The following is a 12,889-nucleotide window of genomic DNA, read 5'->3' on the forward strand; positions in this document are numbered from 1 at the left end:
CCATCGATCATAATTATCAGCAGTGATTGATGAAGCTGCCCAGGAAACAAGACGCGCTCTTTACGAGGCCGGTCACTTTCAATACAAGAACAGGAAGTCATCAAACTCGAGTACAGAAGAGTCTGAGAGGCTTTTAAACCTGCCTGAGACTTTGGAGGACCTCCTGAAGTCGTATAAATCTCATCTAAACTGGACAAGTTCATGAAGCTTTAGAAGGCCACAGGAAGGCCAGATGAGAAATAAAGGTCCATAAATAGGTTAAATGCTGGTTTCACCTCTGGAACAAACAACGATTACGAAAAGACAATAGAGTGATGGTGGATTGATGGATGTGTTTGGACTAAAAGAGGACAGAAAAGTGCAGAAAGTTACTGAAACTTTCAAACTTAGAGGTTTCCAAGAAGCAGAAGAGTTCCAAGTTCTCTTCACCAGTAGGGGGCGACTCAAAAATATATTTAAAAGGATTTTAGCATAATAAAACTTCTAGGCCCTTCCTTGGTTGAAGGAAGTGTGCTTCAGCAGAGCACAGTCCCTAAGGCATGAGGATAAGGACAGGTATGTAAAGTAAGTGCGACAGAAAAAAAATAGTAATATATATTGAAGTGAACATGCTGACCAACTGATCTGGGAAGCCTTGCCAATCATGCAAACTGTAGCTTATGTTGTTAAAAATGTAATAACTGTTTCTTAAATCGTTGCCAGTGTTGATAAAAATGTTATTAATGGGGCTAATATGTTACTGATGTTGCTAAAAATGCTAAATGTTTCTAAAAATGCAACCAGTATTTATACAAATGTAGCCGATGTTGGTTACCAGTGTTACTGAAATTGTTAGCAATGTTGTGAAATGTGTTGCCAGCAGTACTGAGATATGTTATTTATATATTTATACTTTTGTTACCAGTGCTGCTAAAAATGTTACTAATGGTCTTAGGAATGTTGCCAAAGTTGCTATAAATGTTGACAACTTTGCTGAAAATGTTGCTAATGATGCTCAAAATGTTGCTTAAATGTTGCCTTGCCATTGTTGCTGAAAATGTTACAATTGTTACTTAAAATGTTGTCAGTGGTACTCATTTGATGTCATGATTGCTAAAAATGAGTCTGTCTTAAAATGTTGCCATTGTTGTTCAAAATGTTGACAATGTTTCTTTAAGGATCTTAGTGTTGCTAAAATGTTATCAATATTGCAAGAAATGCTGCCATTGTTGCCAATGTTGCTAAAATGTTACCCATGTTTCTTTATAAATATCAATGTTGCTAAATGTTTCCATTGTTGCTAAAAATGCTGCCAATATTGTTAAAATGTTACCAGTGTTGTCTTAGATGTTGTCAGTGTTACTCAAATGATGTCAAGGTTGCTAAAATGTTGTTAAAATATTACCAATGTTGCTAAATATGTTGCCAATAGTATTACAATGTTGCCAGGGTTGCTTAAAATATCAAGGTTGCTGATGTTACCAGTGTTGCATAAAATGTTGTCAGTGTTACTTGAATGATGTCAGTGTTGCTAAAATGTTGCCAGTGTTGCATAAAATGTTGTCAGTGTTACTTGAATGATGTCAGTGTTGCTAAAAATGTTATCCATGTTGCTATAAATGTTGACAGTGTTGCTATTTTTGCTTTGATGCAGTGATCATTCTGTGTTATCCCCTCAGGTGCAAAAAGAAATGTGGAAAATTCAGCCTTCGTAAGATGAAACCCTGGCTTACCTCAGACTCTTTATTGCTTTTGGCTTTTGCTTGAACTTAATAACACCTCGCTCAGCAGTAATTGTTAACTTACCATTTTCTCATCCTAAAAATGACCCTGGGTCTGTATAGTAAGAATTTGGTTAGGACAGAATAGTATTATGATTTGTCTTTGCAGATATTGTAAGCAAAGAAAGAAACTATTCATATTTTCACACAGATGTCATTGATATCTACACACATTTAGATTCTTGCATTCATCGACTGAATTCAAAGTGGCCCACATTTGAACTGTATGACTGTCGGACCAGTTAATCAAGTAGTTTTTCATCTCTGTGCTGGTTTTCTATCATCATAATGAATCCTCTGCTTCCTGTTTGAAGTCCTCGCTACAGCGGCTGTTTGAGCGCTCAGCTCAGATCAGAGGACGGAGTTCAGATACTGTTGCTGAGGGGTCACAAAGCAACACAGAAAACTACAGCAACACACCCTTGATCAGGATGCTGACTGTTATTCATTCCTCAGGGGAAATACGGAAAATTTCAGCCAAACTGTGCTGCTCCAGAGTTTTGAATTTTATTTTAATTCAGCCTAAAATTGTAAAATGAGTATTGGTTTCTATGTGTGCCATGAACTACAGAATGTTTTGATGGTAAAAATCAATTTTAGAAATTTAAATAGCCAGATTTCCCACCTTTGGATGATTTTAAAAACATACTAAGATAAAGACACAGAACACAGCACATCTTTTTAAATGTGTGCCATACATGTATATTCTTTAATATCATGTACATGATTCATTTGCATGATTGGTTATAATTCCTTTATTATTCATAATGCTGTAAAAGCTGCAGTGATTTTCTGGTCTCTTGGTTTATTTCTGGGAGGAAAAAAGAGATGCTCTTATAAACAAAAGATTTAAATTTGGTCTAAATCTGACTCTGAGGGTAAAAATAAAGGGTTTAAAATATGTTATACTTGTAAAAGCAGGATTATAACTCTGCGTCGTGTCACGTTTGTTACTCAGCTCATCGTCTCTTCGACATCACTAATCCTCTCTGCAGCTCCAGAGAAGCTGTGGCAGCGACGAGCCGGCCTCTCTGTGAGTTTGGAGGGAAGTGTTACGACCTGACGGGAGCTTAGTGTTCACCATATGGTGTTGTGTTTGTCAGGAGCTCTTTCTGTGGGTGTGTATGTGGGGGGGGGCAGTTTGGGTGGAAAGATTAGCTCTGTGGTCGCTGTCGTGCTGTGAGCTGACTAAAAAACTGTCAAAACACCACAGAGGAGGTCTTTAGTGCTGTTAGTTCATTTAGTCTGAATACCCAAAAGCTGAATAATAAAAGGATTATTATGGTAGAAAATAAATGTCAGACTTAGTAGATTTTGAGTTAAGTTCATTAGAATGAGATCAAATTCAGCTGTGACTCTTACTCACTTTAATACAAAAGACTCCCATTGAAAGGGACTTTATATTTTGTTATGTCTATGCTGATTTATTATCTTTACCTGCTAAATTAAACCTCTGTTTGTTATCTTCACTTTTTTATTTTCCTTTACACCAAATACATTTCCTGAACTAAATATGGTTAGGAAAATCCCTTAATTTTTGTAATTTTTTTTAACTGTCAACTTCAATTACCATTACAGTTTCACTTTCACTACTTAGTCGTAGAACATGCATGTAGAACAAATATGCATGCATGGGGTGAACATGAAAACTCAACACATCATGGCCCTGTGAAATAGTTTCAGAAAGTTGACAGTGTTACAAAACTGTAGCCAAAATTCGCTAAAAAGTTGCAAAAATGTTTCAGAGTTGCTAAAAATGTTTCAAATTTTGATAACATGTTGCTCACGTTGTTAATTGTTGCCTGTGTTGCTGAAAATGTTGACAAATTTGCAAAAAAGTTACAAATGTTGACAAAAATGTTGTCAGTGTTGACAAAAATGTTGCCAATGTTGCTACAAATGTTGCCAGTGGTGCTTAATCTGGCCAATGTTGCTGAAAGGTTGCCAGTGTTTAAAAAAAAAACCTTAAAATGCAAAAAATGTTGCCACTGTTGCCAAACATGTTGTTGCTGATGGTGCTGAAAATGTTCCTAAAAATTTGCAAGAATGTGTCTAAATATGTAGACAATGCTGCTAAAAACATTGCTTTTGTTCTTGAAAATGATGCTTATGTTGCTTGTAATGCTCCCACTGTTGCTGAAAATGTTGCCAAAGTTGCTAAATGTGTTGCAAATTGATAAACTGTTGCTCATGTTGTTCAAATGTAGCCAAACTTGCTAAAAATGCTGCCAATGATGCTTACAATGTGGCCAATGTTGCTAAAATGTACTCGTGTTGTGCCAATTCTGCCAATGTTGACAAAGTTACGGAAATACTGTGACAGTTGTAAAAAATGCTCCCAGTATTGCTGAAAATGTGGCCAGTGTTCTGATGGTTCTAGAAATGTTGCTTAAAATATTGCCTAAAATGTTGGTAAAATGTTGCTAATGTTGTCGAAAATACATACAATGATACTTAAATCATGCAAAAATGTTATTTATGCTTCCAATAATGTTGCCAAAGTTGCTTATAATGTTGCCAAAGTTGCTGATTTAGCTAAAAATATAGCCAATATTTGCTTAAAATGTTCCTAAAATTATTGCCAAATAATTGTACTTTAAACACTACAACTGTAAAATTGTCCGACATCCCTCTGCACCGCCACTTCGGCTCAGACCGGTTTGTCTTTGACCTGACTTCATCTGGTAAGAGGACGGATAAATTCAGCCCGTGGCCTCACAGTCTACTCATAGAGCGAGAGCTTTTCCAAACACAACACCTTATTCCCGGACAGACAGGCTTCCTTCAGCCTTTTAGACGTCTGTGTTCTGTCATTAATCGACTAACAGAAGCTAAAAATATCTACGATAACCAAGCCGCCATTTGGCTGACAGAGACAAGCAGGAGGTATGTCATCGAGGTAAAAACAGAACAAGGGTGTTTGGCACGGTGTAAGGGATTATCTGCATTATTGCATCAGTGTCTTACAACGTTTTCGGTTTGTTTTTAACTTACCTGTTGTAAATAAATGCTTTCTTTACAACAACTCCGTAAAAAATGAAGGAAAATGTGTCAAAATAGACTGACTCACTGACAGGCTCAGTCCAGAAACATTGAGGCTTGATGTGCTGTGAACAATTTATGCTATTAAGATTTAAAGTAATTGATGATAAGGGGCTTAAGGTGGGTCTCTGCTTTATTGCTTTGTTAGTCAGGTTCACCTGGTTTACTCTGAGACCATCATTATTTCTGCTGTAACAGGTATGGTGGATTTTTATATCTCTGTGAAAGTGTTTGCCAGAAATGTCATGTTTTTGGGTTGTCCATTCATTTGTCCATTTATCTCAGCTCTGAGGGATCTTATTTGAAACCTTGCATTGAAGTCCACTCTGACTCGAGGATGATCTGATTAGATTTTGGAGGTTAAAGGTCAAAAACCACTCCAGTCCTTGTCCCTGATCCACTTCTTTACTTTCACTGTCTGCCAATTACGTACCTCCCTGGGGAATCTAACCACCAGCCATTAGTTCTAGTTTAAATAATCATTTCAATCCATTTACAATCCAAAATTCTGTCCAAACTGCATGCAAAAGAGAAAATGTTGGTTTTTTTTAAGAGCAATTCTGTGGCTTGTGTGTTGAAAACAAGACATTTTGGTCATGATAACTCAAGATTTGATAATTTAGCCATCAAATTTTTACTTCATCTTTGTAAGACCTTAAGTTTGAATGATACATAACTCTTCTGAATTATTTTGAATCAGTCCAGGCAGTCTAATCCTAAAGTACGCTGCAGAAGTGACGTCAGCCGGCTCATTTACAGCCGCTAATGAGCTCAACGCGACTCCAGATTTGTGTGCTCTGTGACTTTACTGTTGGTCAGACTGCATCAATTTTCTGCCAAGAATTCAAAATTTCTTGCTGTTTCACCTTAGATACTGTTTGATTATGAGGCTAGGGAATAAGATGAAAGTTTTTATAAAATTAACTCTGATTTGGTCGAAACAACTGTTGGAAAATTGGTGGAGAAGACTCCCTTGGTTTATTCAGACATCGGTCTTTTCAGGTCAAAGATATGAAAATCACACGTCTGAATAATCTTTCTGAACATCATAGTTTAGAAAGTGAGTGGGAGTCTGGTTGCATTTTTTAAAATGAAAACCCAATAAATTGCCCGTTATTGTCTAACTGTAAACATTTTAAGGCAGAAACATTTTTACAAACCGACTGTGTCCGTCACTAGTGGCGAGATTAAAGCGTCAGTGTGAGACTAAACAGCTTGTGTTGTTGTTGTCGATGCTCTGAATGATTCATCACAAACCTTTATTTAGTCCACAGTCTGTTCACTTCGACCTCTAAACCTGTTTATTGTCGTGTTTTCCCGTCAGTCCAATTAGCCCAAACTGGAAGGAGGAAGCGGATATGTAGGCCATCAGGTAACTATGTGTATCTGTGGGTTTGGAGGATTGAGCGCTCTGATCCAGGAGCCTCTAATCCAATGGAGGGGGGAGAGAGTGGAGACAGCAGAGGATTATGGGATTAGAGATGGGGAAGATGTGACATGAGATGGCCACTCTGCAGCTGCACGGCTCTGTGATAATGGCAAAGCCAGGGTCGTCATACATACTAATATCCACTGGTGATTTTCTTTTTTTGAAGGGAATTAGAGGGTGCATGTATATGGGGATGGGGTTTACAGGGACAGCACCAAAAATAGACTCTCAGTGACTGATTAAATCAGCTACAATAGTTTGTTAATGAACAATCTAACATCATCTGCATATCGGGGAATACTGAACCATTCCAACATAAATGTTATGCTGTCTGTGAAATAAACTTCGGCCTTCACAACGGAGAGTAAAAAAAGTGAATGAGGAAGATATTGATATCAATGTTCAAAATGCTGAACTTTCACAAAATAAACATAAAGATTCCTAAAGCTTCTTCACAGTGACATCTTTTTCAACCTATAAAAAGTGGGTTTTAAGGTATTTATCAAGCTGGCTGCTTTTATTAGTGTTGCTGACATGTTGGGAAGAACTCGACCGAGCCCCATGGAGAGAAGCCTGGCCACCAGACGCTCGCCATGTTAGCCCCTCAGGTCTGGCTCCAGGGAAGAACCCTGGTTTTTTTTCCAGGCGAGGTGGCTCTAGACCGTGGACTCCAATTCAAGAGGGTTTTGCTGAATTTCTCTTTGTCTGCTGGATAACGGTTGACTGCTCCCTCCAGGTGCCACACGTGAAGGAGTTCAAGTATCGTGGGGTCTTGTTCATGAGTGAGGGGAGAATTGACCATGAGATTAGCAGGCAGAATGGGGCAGCATTAACAGTGTTGAATGCACTGTACCGTATTGTTGTGGTAAAGAGGGAGCTGAGCCGGAAGGCAAGGCTTTCAATTTATTGGTCAATCTTCGTTCAAACTCTCACCTACGTTCATGAGCTTTGTACGGCAATGACTGAAAGAATGAGGGATTTGAAGTAGAGCTGCTTCCCCTTCGTGTCAAGAGGAGCCAGCTGAGGTGATTGGGGCAAATGATCAGGATGCTTGAACCACCTCAGCTTGCTCCTCCGCCTCCCGGTGGAGGTCTTCCAGGCACTGCAAACCAGGAGGAGATTCCTTGGCAGACCAAGAACTTGCTGGAGCGATTATATTACCGTCTGGCCTGGTAGCGTCTCCAAATCGCTCAGGAGGAACTGGAAACCTCTGCTGGGGGGAGAGATGTCTGGGTTGACTTGCATCGCCTGCTGCCACAGTGACCTGACCTCTGATAAGATGAAGAAGATGGATGGATGGATGGATGGATGATGACAAGCAATCTTTGACCATTCTTAGCACTCTTTGAGACAATCTGAATCAAGATATGCACAATGAGCTCGGAAAAGCATGCTTGTATAGACTCCTAACTTATCTGACTACCTGAAATGATGATCTGTTGGAGGGGGATTACCTACAAAATGTCCTGGAAGTATGTAACCATGTCATTCGACATCCAAACATGCACTTCAGGTGGTTTATCCTTTCACTAAGTGACTCTAATGTCTGCTATTTGATAAGCAGAAATAGGATTGTACAATCATGCAATCATGAAAGCTCTGCAAACACAAATTTTATTGAAATCCCCTGAGGTGACAAGTTTTAAATGCTGTCGTTTGTATTTTCTCTGCTAAAAGATAAAAGGTTTGAAAATGCTTGATCCTAACCAAAAAGGAGCGGGTTAATTCCCTTGTAAATTCATCAGTTTTCTATTATATGTTTTGGAGATGAATCATATTTTTCAAGTTAAAAATGGGAGCTTAAATGGCCAATTTGAGTGCAAAAAGTAATAACATTCATAGTTACAGGGATTTAAATAACACATGGATCATTGCGACGTAAAGGAGAGGAAAAAGTAAAATCATCCTCCACTGAAGGGCAAATCAAAGACCAAAGAAAGTGTAAAGATGCTCATTTTTTTGCTGTAAAAGTGTTTTGGAGACAAGAAGACAGAAAATCATCTCCTCAGAGCTCCAGGCAACACCGGCTGACCTTCAAAAACTACCTGAGTGTCTCAATTGCACCCATAACTCACAGTAATACCCTCCAAAATAACGCTCACCGTCGCCCTGACCCCTCAGAAAACACTTTCCCCCTCTCTTATATCCAGGTTTATGGCAGTTTATGGCGGTCTGTCGGCCGCCGTGGTGTGAACAACCAAATGAGCCAGATGGGATGTATGGTCTGACTGGAAGATTAAGAATTTGTCCAGATTACGCTGTGATCCACAGCCAGGCACGTCGACACAATGCCAGGAAGTAATCCAGCCGAGGGGGACGCCAGTAAGGCCGGGCGAGTGCCATAATGCCACCTGGACTGATGTCAGCAGAGCTCATGCCTTGGTAAACAACACAGGAAGACATATGTTTGTTTATAAATACTTTCTCGCAGTTCTAATATCATGTCTGACTGTTTTCCTGAGTTTATGGTTAAGGGGACATGTGGTACAGTGGGTAGCATCTCTGGAGCTTGCATGCATGGACACCAATGACGGGATGTTCCTACTTCACAACCCCACTCTGGCTCTTGTTACCCATCGGTCTACATGGCTGGATTGATTACCAGAGCTTGCATGTATGGAGCCTTGGTCTGCTGAGGGTGTCGATGCTGTGGTAAAAATGTCCATGTGGTTGGTTATGTAACTCATTAGTAGTGCAGAGGGGCATGATGGGGATCAGGGGTCTCTTCACTGAGTGCTTATCCTTTCATTAGAGCATGGGTATCTAATTGTTTTTAGATTTGAGAAAGTTAAATCAGTGTCAGTCGTTTAAGTGTGAATGTTGAAACAGCGACAACTTATCATATAATATCTATTTTTGCGCTTTTATGCCTCCACTCACATAGGGCAGTACAGAGAGTCTGACACGGAGGAGAGAGAGCATGGGGAACAACGTAGAAAAGGAGCCACAGGCTAAATATGGACCAAGGCTGTCTGCCATGAGAAAACAGCCTCCATACATGGGGCACAATGTAAACTTTTAAATGAATGAGGTCTGGAAAAATATTGCTGTTTCTTCTCTTGACTAATCCAAATTTTTTTCTCGTCTGTAAAATTATCTTTTGAAGACTGGCCACACACAGACGGATTTTCAATCTAACCGTTTTCAATGACATAAGAGACAACAAAAAGACAGATTAATTTGATTTTCAACCTTTAAACAGAAACAGGAAGTCCACAAGCTTCATCTGAATTTCAAAGTAAGGCATTTTTGATGCTGCCAAGTGATTTGAACCTATTTTAACTTTAGTAAACAATATCCTGTGATCTTCTCCTCTTTCTTGCAAGACAACTGAACACACCCATATCCAAACATCTCATCATCCCGCCCCCTTTTGGCAACAGGAAGTGACACAATTGCACCATTTCTCCGTTCCAATTACTAAGTTGGAACGATCAAGATCAGATTTGAAAGAAAGGCCTTAATATTATTTTACGACATGACTTATCAAACCTTACTGCCAATGGCGAGCACTCTGATAACTTGCCAATTTCACAGGAAGTTGCCATAACTTTTACATGAAACATCTGATTTGCTTCAAATTTCACATGTATCATGAAGGTCTGCCCCTCTACATATTAACAGTGTAATGTCATCATTTTGCCATAGTGCACCCTAGTGGCCACAGGAAGTGACACAATTGGACTATTTCTTTATTGGTGAGCAATTCATTGTCTCGCCATTTCACAGGAAGTCACTGTAACTCTAACATGAATCTTGTGATTTGCATCAAATCACATGTATGACTAGGGTCTGCCCCTCTACATGTTTTAAATGTGTATTACATGCTTTCTGTGCTCTGCTGAGCTGCTGAGACTCTTAGTCAAATTTTCAGGCAGCAACTTTTTATTGTTCTCACTAATTCAAAGTATTTTTCATAACAAAGTTCATTTTTTCAAGATTCAATTGCACAGAGCTCCTTATTAAGTCAACTTCTCGCAGCTTTATTGTCATTAATATGTTCCCTGCTGGCTCTGTTGGACATTAAAAAGGCTAATGCAATAAAATCTTTACAGATAAAAGGGTCACAGGCTTTTTCATAATTCCAATCTAACTGAAACCTTTCAAATGTTTATTTCTGGTTGTGATAAGTCAAAATAGACACGCAAAGCTTCTAATCTACAGTGTTGCATAAATCACTTATTTATTGTGTAACTTTAATTTATCAGAGCTACTTTTAATTAATTTAATCATCAAGATACTCTAATTAAACATCAATCCTTTAAAAGGCTTTCAGCACTATTAAAAACCCTCCAATGAAGTTATAAATCATCAGCCAGAGATGTCCTCTTCTAGAAACTTAATCTCAGTTCTCATAATGTTCTGAAGTTATTTAAACTGTATCAACTTCTGATGGAAAGATTCTGACAATTTAAAGGGCTGATTGAGTTTGAGAGGCTTGAATTTGATGGTTTATAAACTGCTGCCCCTTAGTGGCTGTTTATGGGAATTACAAGTAAAAATGCTAAAACTATGAATCTATTAATTTTGGGGTTTCAGGCTTATTAAACATTTTTAAAAGACTAATAAAGAGGTCTTACAGTTTAAACACTATATGTGAGTAATGGAGATTTTCCTTGGCTTACAAAGTGGAAAGAAGAAATTAGGAATCACCCAAAAAAATGAAGAAAGAGGAAAAAAACTCTTCAATACGGGCTCCTTGGTGATGACTCAGCGTCCTAACAAAACCTTTTCAAACCCCGCAGGAGGCACTGACCTGTTACCAAGGCGACGGCTCAGCTCAGGGTCCCCGGGGCCGGACTCAGAGGACGGCTCGGCCGTTTGAGGACGCCGTCTCCCTGGAGACAAAATGCTAAAAGGAGACATAACAGAGGAGAAGAAAGAAGGAGTCGGCTGTGAGGAGAGTGAAATCTGTTATGGTTGTCACTTCAGATACAGAGAGTTCAGGGAAAATGATGAAAATTACATCAGTTTGAAGTTTACACAGTTTTCTTTTATGCAATGTGACTTTCAGAACATCCAAATCAAGACAAATGACTTTTATTTTAACCTTTTTAAACTCCAAAGCAAAACATAATACAACTAATTAAGTTGAGTATCCACACTTGCTCAAAATGATGTCTACAAATCAAAATACAGCCCTGGTTCGGTCTTAGAGCAGATCATTTGTGTCGGCCAGTCAGTCAGTTGTTAAGACTAACTTCAGTCAGTCAGGAATGGTGTCAGGCCCACAAACTTGTTAAAGCAAATATGAACAAAATTTCCACTAAAACCTCTGAAATTCTTGGAAATTTTCCTTTTCAAAATCAAAACAAATTTCCTAAAATAAAGGGAAAAAAAATTCTGTGAAAATTCTTACAATTACTTGTGAAGTATCCTACAAAAAGTAACCCCACTGTTTCATCAAATATTCCACAAAGAACAAAGTGAAAATTTATCATAAAGCCTAAAATTCAAATAAATAAATTTACCAAAAATTCAATGTAAATTCTCAAAAAATCCCAAGCAAATCCTCTTAGCAACTTCCTCCTCAATTTTCTAACCCAATTTCAAAAAATTAACAAAAACATTCCCAAAATCCCACAAAAGCGATGAAAATGTCACCCAAACATCCAAACAGATTCCTGGAAATTTCTATGGAAAACTTAAACATTTCAAAGCCCCCAACCAAAAAAATCTACAATCAAATAGAGAAAAAGTTCCTGAAATTTCCAAGAAATTACCTAAACACTTCAAAGTTTATCCATCATTCAAAAAAACATTCAAATTCCTACAAAATTGGAAATACATTTCCTGAATTTCCATGAAAATAGCAGAAAAATTTCAAAGAAAATCCCCCCCAAAAATCAAAACAAATATCCCAAATTCCCATCAATATGCCAAATAAACATAAAAGGAAATTTCGCCACACTTCCAATGACACTCCAAAATATACAAAAAACTATCCCCCAAATTTCCAAGAAAAAACTTAAACATTTCCAAGCTTTGTTCCTCAAATACCCAAATTCCTGAAATTCATATGAAAAATCTTAAAAATTTCAAAGCAAACTACTCCCAAAATTCCCATCAAAATCACAAAATTTAGCAAATAAATTCCTCAAATTTCCAAGAAAATACCTAACAATCTAAAAGCAAATCCCCCATAAAAAATCTATTCAAATTCCCAAAGATTGCAAATATATTTCCCAAATTTTCATGAAAAAGCCTGAAAATTTTCAAAAAAAATTCCTCCAAAAATGATAGAAATTTCCCAAAGTACCATCAAAATGCAAAAAAAAAAAAAAAACCCAACAACAAAACAAATAAACAATAAAAGAAAATTTCCCCGCACACTTCCAATGACACTCTTCAAAATAAACAAAAATATCCCAAAAATACACAAGAATATATTTAAAAATGTCCAAGCAAATTGCCCCCAAAATATATTAGAAAAACCCAAATTTCTCTAAAAATTCCCAAGAATTTCACAGAAAATTCTCCAAACATTTTAAGCAAATTTCTTTTACTTCAATTAATTTTCTGGACAATTTTCTCCAAAAATGACAGAAGAAATTATTCCTATGTTGTAGAAAAGCCAAATGTGATGTCCCAAACTGTTCTATTTTTTTATAGAGATTATATTCCAAACTGAAGGATGTACTGGCCAGAACTTTAGGGT

General features: G+C 37.8%; 1 protein-coding gene across 2 annotated transcripts in view; it reads right to left on the reverse strand.

The window, feature by feature from the left end:
* LOC121506167 (SH3 domain-binding protein 4-A-like) overlaps nt 1-12,889 on the reverse strand; it is a 90,167-nt gene that overhangs the window by 56,601 nt on the left and 20,677 nt on the right. For both annotated transcript variants that reach the window (XM_041781806.1, XM_041781804.1), the window contains exon 2: nt 10,988-11,083. The gene's annotated coding sequence lies outside the window, so the exon portion shown is untranslated. The remainder of the gene's footprint in view (nt 1-10,987; nt 11,084-12,889) is intronic.

Source organism: Cheilinus undulatus, linkage group 24 (assembly GCF_018320785.1).
Source record: "Cheilinus undulatus linkage group 24, ASM1832078v1, whole genome shotgun sequence".
Classification (NCBI taxonomy): Eukaryota; Metazoa; Chordata; class Actinopteri; order Labriformes; family Labridae; genus Cheilinus; species Cheilinus undulatus.